The sequence below is a fragment of the Candoia aspera genome, chromosome 4 (assembly GCF_035149785.1).
Source record: "Candoia aspera isolate rCanAsp1 chromosome 4, rCanAsp1.hap2, whole genome shotgun sequence".
NCBI lineage: Eukaryota > Metazoa > Chordata > Lepidosauria > Squamata > Boidae > Candoia > Candoia aspera.
The window spans coordinates 86976990-86986693 of NC_086156.1; the positions used below are offsets into that span (position 1 = coordinate 86976990).

At 43.4% G+C, this 9704-nt stretch overlaps 1 protein-coding gene across 2 annotated transcripts in view; it reads right to left on the reverse strand.

The window, feature by feature from the left end:
- SHANK1 (SH3 and multiple ankyrin repeat domains 1) overlaps positions 1-757 on the reverse strand; it is an 87373-nt gene extending 86616 nt beyond the window's left edge. For both annotated transcript variants that reach the window (XR_010067816.1, XM_063300956.1), the window contains exon 1: positions 538-757. The gene's annotated coding sequence lies outside the window, so the exon portion shown is untranslated. The remainder of the gene's footprint in view (positions 1-537) is intronic.
- Positions 758-9704: the final 8947 nt, after the last annotated feature.

Sequence of the window (9704 nt, forward strand, 5' to 3'; positions counted from 1 at the left end):
TCACTCAGGCTCCTAACCCCAGCCTGCACACGTGCACCTCAGCATTTCCACATGCCTGTACAGGCATGCACATATGGGAAACATATGTGCACCACACACCCCGATATGCTGGAAGGTCCAGCGCTCCAGCTTTTGGCGACCCCCGCCGAAGGTGAGGGTGTAAAAGAAGAAAATCCTCGTGTCTCTGTCATTCAGGCAAACCCCTTTTCTCCTTCAGCGGGGTCCCGTTGAAGCTTCCCCGCTCTACAAGTTCACCACGGGAGCCCCCACCTTGCTAGGAAGGGGGCGTGGCAGGGGCCACGGTGGTGGCCCACGCGGTGGCTCTGGTGTCACCTCCAGCCACCGCCGCACCTCCCCTGCCCCGAGTCACGATCAGACGGCGTGTTTCCGTCATGGGAACTCCAACCTCCTCTTCCCACCACCAGGGCTTGCTGACATTTTGGCACCCCAGCAGAAAGACCAATTCCTCCACCCCGCTCCCGCATGCACCTCCCAGAGCAAGCCCCGCGCATCTCTGGCCCTGAGCGCTCCCATTACCTGCCACGGATGGGAGCCGCTCAGCACATGTTCTTCTCGGGGGGGACCCACCGGCTGGTCCCCCCCCCGCCCTTTCTCCACCGCCACCCCCTTCTCTCTTCGCCCGGTGGTGTCCTTGCGGTCCTGTACGGAGGCAGGTGGGCGGGGAGGGAGCGGAGGTCCAGTGATTTCCTCTGGGAAGGAAGGGGCGGAGGCGCAGCCACGCTAAAGGGCGGGGGGGGGGGGGGAGCGCCTCAGGCTTCCATGGCGGCGCCCCTCGCCGTGAACGAGCCGCTCAGTCTCTTAGGGCTGCGCTGCTGCCAGCCGCTCCCTCACTCCTTCCCGCCTCCCCTCCCAGCCGGGGAAGGAGGCTCTCCGCTCGCTCGCCCGCCCCGCCCCCCTCCCGCTCGCTCGGTTGCTTGCTTTCTGCTGTTCAGGAATGCAGCGCTTCGCCCAGCCCCCCCCACACTCATTCATAGCGTCACGTGGGTCCGGGGGTGGGCAGGGGGGAGGCCCGCGCACGCTACGGACACCCGCCCGGACCCCACGTCGGTCCCTTTCCCACCTCCTCCTGCACTACGACCGACCGACCGACCTCCTGACTCTTCCTCGGCTCCTCCTCCCCCCCACCCCGCTCTTCTTTTAAAGCACGGCCGCTGCCCTTCTCCAGCATCCCCTTTATTCCTGTGCATCCCCGGAACGACCAACTTCATTTACATCCCTGTCCATTTTGCGCTCTCTTCCTCTGTTCTACAGATCCCTGACACCGCCTTCAAAAAAGGAAGAAATCTTCTCTGTCTCCAGCAGTAGCAATCCAACTTCAGGGGTTTTCATAGGCGAGGCTTCCAAAGACCCTGAGAACTGGCTCTCTTCTCCCTCCATCCTTTTCTCTTGTACTCTAAGCTTCCATTCCATGCATTATATCTCTCACTCTTAAAAACTCACTCGTGTTTGTACCATAGATGTTGAGTGCTCAGTCTTACTTGCACTGTCCAACCCCCAGATAGTACCACAGTCTTACATATCTTTCCTGCCCCCTTGGTTCCAGTTCAATTTGCACCTGGAATAATGATCTGAGAAACCAACTTTATATGTTTCACTCCATTCTTTGTCCCTGATTTCACCAATCAGAAATAATACTTAAAGCAGAATTTACACAAGAGCTTCACATGTTGTGTGGAGTCATGCTTTAATCATGTTGTTTGAATAAACCACAATTGACTGGGTTCACACAACATGTTAAGGGAGGCTGAGATATCTGTGATCTGTAGAGTCCAGCCCCTTTGTGGCTCACAGACTCCACCAAGATTAAGCCAGCAAACTGGGGCACCAAACTGTGAAGTAATAGCTCAATTTTTATTTTATGTACTTATTTTGCAAAATTCAGTGCCCCTAAATATTGAAATGCACCTCCTGGCTGTAAAATCATTGGCCCATCCTAAACCATAACCCACAGTTATAATCCATAATGCCTGGACTTGCCCAACACAACTCAATGCGTCACTATATGGCACATTGTGTAACCCAAGTGCACATACTGACAACAGCCTGTAGCAGCAGTAGATCATTGGTTGCCCAGGCTCAAGACTTGCCCTAAATCCTTGGAAAAATAGAAGGACCTGGATGAGTCAAAAAAGTATGCAGCATATTAAATACATGTTTACACTATCTACACTATCGCCCTTCAGTTAAATTATACTTCTATGGATGTCTGTCTGAATGGTATATTGCCTAATATTTGCAGAGTTGTAAGGGATGTATGGTTTCATACACACACACACACACATCTTTATATAGAGAGATTTTACTGAATTACTCATTTCCACATTGTAACTGTTTTAGGATTGATTTAATTTTAATTCTGATATTGTTAAAGCAATGAAAAGGTAAAAGAAACAGTATAGGCAAGGATGGATTTTTTTAAGAACACAGGAAATACATAACTATATATGGCAGTGGGTGGATAGATATAATTTGAAGTCGATGCAATAAATCAGAAAGGGAGAACCCATGGTTCATAAGCCCCTATGTGTGATCCAGACTCATTTTTGAGCACTCAGAAGTTAACAACAACAACAAAATGAAAATAGATATGTTAAGCCTCCATAGGGGATAAAACATGTATTTCCTCTCAGTCCCCACCTGTAGGGCATAGCCACCCTCTGAGAGGTTTTTCAACTTCTTGAGTTTGAGCCTACAGGTTTGATATCTCCTGTGGTTGCCCGCTGAAATATTTAAAAAAAAATCTGCTGATTGCTTTTGGGGGATCTGCTAAGATCTGCTAAGTATTACTACATAATTGGGTGTTTCCTAATTAGATAGATCATTTGAAACATGTCAATTTATACTATTATACTATTGAATATATAGTATTACCATACTATGCATATGGACTCATACATATGGTACTATACTATGAATAGTATAAATATACTATTTATACTATCCATTTAATAATAGCTTAATGTCCATTTACCTTTTTAAAAATCCTCAGGGTAGCTCACAACCTTTATAAAATGCAGTGGTTTTATTAAAAACCATATGTGTTAAGGAGGGAAAGAAGTACACCCCAGTTATCTTTGCCCGCTCCCCTCTTTCTCTTCCTCCTTCTCATTGGACAAATGCCAAGAAAGGGATTGATTAGAAGGAACAATCTGGCTAAAGAATGAAGACGCTTTGACCCTTCAGATGTTGCTGAACTACAACTCGAAAAGGCTTATCCAGCAGGTCCAATGGCTAAAGATGTTGGGTGTTGTAGTTTAGCAGCATGTGGACTGCAAGTTTCCCATCCCTGCAGCAGCAGAAGTGCTGGAATTTACTGTAAATGTGATTAGGTACATCTGTAATGCCATGTCTTGCAATTCAATATGCTTGGGACACATGAACACTTAGGGAAGAATGGAACATGTAATGGGATATGTCTGGGACCAACAACAGCTATCATTATGTCTCTATGAGTCAATATGTCTGGATGCATGTGTATACACGTTAACCATAATTTCATCTGATCCGATTGGTTGTTTTAAGGATTCTTCAATATACTGTTGTATACTATGGCTCTTGAAATAAGGGAGGGTTTTGTAAAATCCCAGCACACTAGTTATGAAACGTGCAATTTTCTATGTTTAAGTGATATAGACATATTATTATTTCAGATTTTAATTGGGAAAATGACATTTAGTATGGTCCAGAGACCTGTTATATGTTCAAGGAAAGACAGCGCAAAATATTCCTCAAACAAACCCAATAAGTTTTAGGAACATTTCTTATGATTTTTGACAGCTGGTTTAGCAGAGGTGTCTAGAAGACTGGACTGTGAACCCTGAAGTATCAATTTTACAAGAAACTCATTTAGTTTATCTGCAAGTTCCTGGCCAACCTTTCCCCCCCAGTGCAGCTGAGGAAAGCTGGCTTTACCAGACTGTTCTAATGATTTTTTAGATGATGACATATAGCAGATGTGGACAGATTTCAGATTTATGGAATCTCTTCTTAGAACTCAACAGTGAAGAAGTTTGGTATCACACAGGATAAAACCCAATGCAACCTGTGGCTCAGAGGATGGAGCAAGTCTCTTCTGAATCCAGTAAACTGTCCTGGGATGGCCTGCATATACACATCCAAACCTATATCAGATATGATACATCAGAGAAATGCTGAAAAAAGCTTAACTGAACCTGCCCAACAGATTTGTTGAGTCCACAACTGCTAGAATTCCCAAACAGCATAGGAAAGCTGTTCTAATACATTGGGGAAATCTCACATTATTCAACATTCTTTATGATTGTTGAACTGCTGGGAATAAGACCTATGATAACCTGCTGGGAATCATGCAGAGGTCAGTTTCCAGTAGATCCCAGTCTACTGCCCAGATATCCACAATAGTACTACATGCAAAGATGAATATATACATTGTCATCATAGTTATTAATTTTTGTGTTGTCTTATCTTAAACACAGGAATGCAGTTTCTTTCTGCAACTGTGTTCTTTTAAGCAAAATTATTTGTGTCTTTAGTATACATACCTTAGTCCATTGAAAGGTACATAGCAATAATTCCCCACTTCTGAGATGAAGTGAGATGGCCAAAGATGTAGGAGACATAATTGAAAGCCATGTACAAAGATGAGTGTGATGGGATGAATAAATTTTAACTTGAGTGATCTCTATCATTTTTGCCTAAATATTGAAGTCTACTAGCTGGAGCCAAGTGCTAAATAGTAGCTTCGTAAATGGAGAGGTGAATACTCAGAGCTCATCCTCATAGCTGAGTTTAAGGTGCTATCCACCACCTTGAACTGCCAGCATAAATTACGTTCCTCCCAGTTCTGCCACAGTAATGAAGCTGATAAATGATGCTGTTCCAATTTACTTACTGCAGTCCAAGTTAAGGAAAGGGATTGGTGGATTCCCCCAGCTTTGCTTTCCCTCCCACCCAGCATCCCTTGCTGGCAGGGAAACAAGAACAAACTGGTCTTCCAAATGCAGGGTGGAGCAAATTTAGACAGATGTTAGAAGGGCAAGTTTAGCCATCTGTCAAGTTGCCTGAACAACGGATGACAAGCAGAGTGAACTGGGGAAGGAGCTCTCTTGATGTTCCTTGCAACCTTTCCTCTACACCTGTTACTATCAGGTAGACTATTTCCATACATGGCAATAGTTCTCTTCTGAAAAAAGCACTAAACTTGTATTCAGGAATTGCCTGGCTGACAGATAACAATTATTGGGGGTAGGGGATAAGGGTGAGAAGAGCCATGGTGTGAAGGAAGCTGTCCCAATGCTCAGCACAATCCCTTTTCTGTTCCTGTTACCTGTTTATTAGGCTGTTTCTGATAATGGGTTCAGGCTCTTCTGAAAGATTACCAAGACCATGGGCTACTGTGATGGACTACAGTACCACAGCTGGTTCTCAGGAAGGAGGGAGCACATTCCAAGGAGAGGGGAGAGGCAAAACACAGCCCTGAGTTGGATCATGGGAACAGAAAGGGGTTCAGAATAGCCACTCCCTAGAGCAGTGTTTCTCAACCTCAGCAACTTTCAGATGCATGGACTTCAGCTCCCAGAATCCTCCAGCCAGCATGGCCCCTAGAGTCTCCCAGGTTATATCCTTTAGATTAGAGTAGTACAGGTTTAGTCTGGCAAGATTCTGTCTGTATGGTGTAAGCAAATAAAGAATAAAGAACTGAAATGTGGCTGGATTGCTTCTATGTCGTTCTTGGGCTAGACCTGACAACTACCAAGGAATCCAGTTCTGGCCTCATGGTTGGCAGCATGCAAAAGTAGACAAGGAATGGCCAAGGAGAACACATACACTAGACCAGACCTCTGGAACCATGCAACTGCTACTGGTACCCACTCCCCCATCAAAGGGGACATAAGTAACTGTGAGACACTGCACAAACAGCCATGGAAACTGCATCTGTATAAGATTAATCCTGGGAGCATTCCCCAGTCAGGACATTAGTTGTACTGTTTTTGCATAGCCCTCAGAGATAATTTTTTAAAAAGTTTAAAGTACAGCCACATGAAACCTTGTAATGGAAATCCCGTAATGGACTCAATGGTGGCAGAACTAGCAACACAAAGCGGGCAGAGCCCAGCACTTCTTCCCAGTTTAAATGCGCTATAGGTGCAGTGTGGGTTTAGCATTCTTTCAGAAGAGCACTAAACCTGTATTTCTAAGGATCCCACACGAGACTTGACAAATGCTGTGAAAAACACTAATTAAGCCTTATGCAGGCAGATGCCTCTGAGCAAGCCTAGTGTCATGAGTAAGGATGGCGAGCAGGGGGCTCCCTTCCAGACTGTTAAGCGCATGCGTAGCACTGAGGAATTGGTGAGCCATTCCAAGAGGCACAGATTGGGACTGCCTTAACCTGCGGGGTTTATATGGCTGGGTTTTTCCCACGCTTGTTCAGTTTGTTAGGATTACTGTTATGTACTAGCAATAAACATTAGAGAACAGTTCCTTGTCTCAGAGTGTTTCCTGGGAGTCAGGACACCTAGTGTCCACTGTCTCCTGTGGCTCAAGCTAAAATGGTCCTGGAGGGGAAGTGACCAGTGACCAGAGGGTTAGGGTCTATCTGCATCATCTGTGGCCAATAGTTGCTGGACACTTCCTAATCCCTGATCACATCAGCAACCAAATGGTGAAGAGTGCCAGATCATAATCTGGACAAAAAGTGAATCAGGAGAAGAGAGAAAGCACTCCTTCCAAACTGGAACTGCTCAGAGCAACTCAGGTATGGACTTGGAATGAGATGCAGACAACATTATGAGGATATGGCAGAGAAAGAGGTTGCTGGGCCATGGTTATGCCACGGTTCAGAGCAAGAGAGATGTGTCAAGGAACATATCCTTGTACACCTCAGTCCAGATATGTATTTTCAGTACCAGAAAAGCTCTTTTAAACAGAACCCTTCCCCTAGCTTTCTGTTTCACTAACCTAATTTCCTTAGAGGAAGGTGTTGCTATGGTTAAACAATTGGAACATCCTTAGCGATTGGCTATGACTCACCCAGAACTCTATCCTGAATTCTGATCTACTACTGCTCAGTTCTAGGGTGTGGGATACACAAACCCATCCAAATACAGAGTTCACTGAATCACATACAAATACAGAGAGGTATTATAGCCAAGCATTGCGTGGGAATGATATGCAGACATATTTTGCACAGTATCGGCACTTGATATATTATGTTAATTATGTTAGCCTTGCTTTTGTGCCAAAATCGACTTCCAAAATAGCTCACAGCAATTAAAATTACAGTGCCAAAGGCTGTCCTCACTGAGACTGGGACCCAGGTTGTCAGAGAGATGGTTAGCAGCTGCCTTCCTTTCCTCCACTCATTTCACTGATGGGAGCTGGTCGTTCTGGCAGAGGAGAGTCTCAAATATGGTGAGAGCTAACTGTTAACTGGAGGTATAGTACTCCCAACAGTCCCAAGCAGAATGAAATATCCTCCAGGAAAAGATGAGAGGAACCTTGCGAAGGCAAAGACTATTCTGGAGCCCCTTTTGTTCCTGAAGCATCTCTGTGCTGGTATTTTTTCAGATATATCTGCTTGTGATCAGATATAATGAATACAGCACAATATTTGCTGATTTTTTAATGTGAGCAAGTGCCTCATGCCAAGACATAGGACAAGGAGCCAGATTTTGAAAGATTGCATGTTCTTTATCATTTGTGTTTGCCATGGAAACCCATGCCAGAAGTTGGCAATGTACTGTGGAAACTGCAGAAGAAATAGGACATCACAAGGGTGATTTCATATCTTAAAACATGGTACCCCATAAACACCATACCTATGCTATCCCAGAACTATCCATTTATAACCACGAGGATGCCAAAATGGTGAAATGTCCATTGTGATGTCACAATGAAAACCCTTCCTTTTCATAATTGCATTGCAATGTTGTTTGCAAATATATAAGGGGAAGAGTTTGGTTGCAACTTTACTATGCATGTTTCATCACTTGACTCCCCATCTCTCTGAGAGTACCTATACAGGTAGTCCTCGTTTATCGACCACAATTGGGTACAGCAACTTGATCGTAAGTGAGGCGGTCACTAAGTGAAAACACAATTGTGCTTATGATTTTACTTCAGTTTTCCTTTGCTTTACAGACCTGCGAAAGTTGTAAATGCGAGGACTGGTTGCAAAGTTACTTTTCACCACCTTTGTAACTGTGAATGGTCGCTAAACAAGTCAGTTGCTGTAATGGTATGTGGGAATGACCTTGATAGACGAAGGGAAGAGATGCTGCCTAGGGAACAATCAGATAAAAGGGGGAAGAGTCCACAACTGCAAAACAGGAACAGAAAGAAACTTAGAAAGGATCCACCCTAACTGATCAGGTGGTAAAAAGGGAGGGCTGGAGATTTGTACTTTCAGACTTGCAAGATTATGTTAATGAAGCCTTACAATAAAGTAGAATTAGCTCATCTTGTCGTGTTTCCAGTCTGATCTACCTGGGAGGCTGACGTCAATCTTGCAAGTTTGAAAGTACAAATCTCCCGCCATCTTTTTTTACTGCCTGATCAGTTAGGGTCGCTAGGAAAGGACTATCTGTAATGCTGCCTTGAGTTCTTGGAAGGATAGAAATCTAACAAATTAATGAACAAATCTATATGAATGAATGGAAGGATGGATGGATGAATGAATATATGCAGGTTTTAAAGTTTTTAAAAATGTGGTTATTCACAATTGTGCAGCTAAAACTGAACACCTACTATCACAAGATAACACCTGACCAATTGCCACCTCCATGAAATGAGAGGAAATAGAACAAAATCCCAGATGAAGGTGGAGAAAAATGTCACAAATTTTTTTTTACATCTTTAAAGGTGTTTGCATTGATAAATGTTATAATACACTATTTCAAAATATATAAATTGGTAGCATGAGGAAATGGCAAGAAATTACAGTAAAAGAAGTAATAAAGGTCTACAAAAACACAACATAATATCTTTATAATCAGATCTTTTTAACACCTCTGTGTTGGAGTATACTTTTTTGTAAGAATATTGTTTTATTGTATTTTAATGATTATTTATTTCTGTTTTTATTGTAAACTGCCCAGAGTCACTCCTTGAGTGAGATGGGCAGTGACTAAATCTGAAGAATGAATGAATGAATGAATAACATAACATAACATAACATAACATAACATAACATAACATAACATAACATAACATAACATAACATAACATAACATAACATAACATAACATATAAATGGTGAAAGAGCATGGGTTGGGGACTGTAACATGCGCTCTGTGGCCAAACCAGATTTTCCTGTGCTGAGGGGAGAAAAAAACATAATATAAACTGGCCCTTTCAGTCCACCTTGTCCAGCATCCATTTGCCACCAGCTGCAAAGATACAACTAATAGCACACATACAAAAGCTTGCACATTTGCAATAGATTTTGAGAGAATCACACTCAGCATGACCATTTCTTATAGGAAGGTCAAACTTGCACATTTTCCATTCCACAGTATTTGCGCTGTCCTTTGCAGCAAGAACTTACAAACACTTTTTCGACTGGGTTGCAATGATATCTCTTTCTACACCTCCACTCCCAATGTACCTTTACAATGTACCAGGTAAAAATTGACTGTCTTTCTTGAATTAGATGCAGCACCTTCCAACTGAATTATTTCATATGTAAATATATACAAATGCAA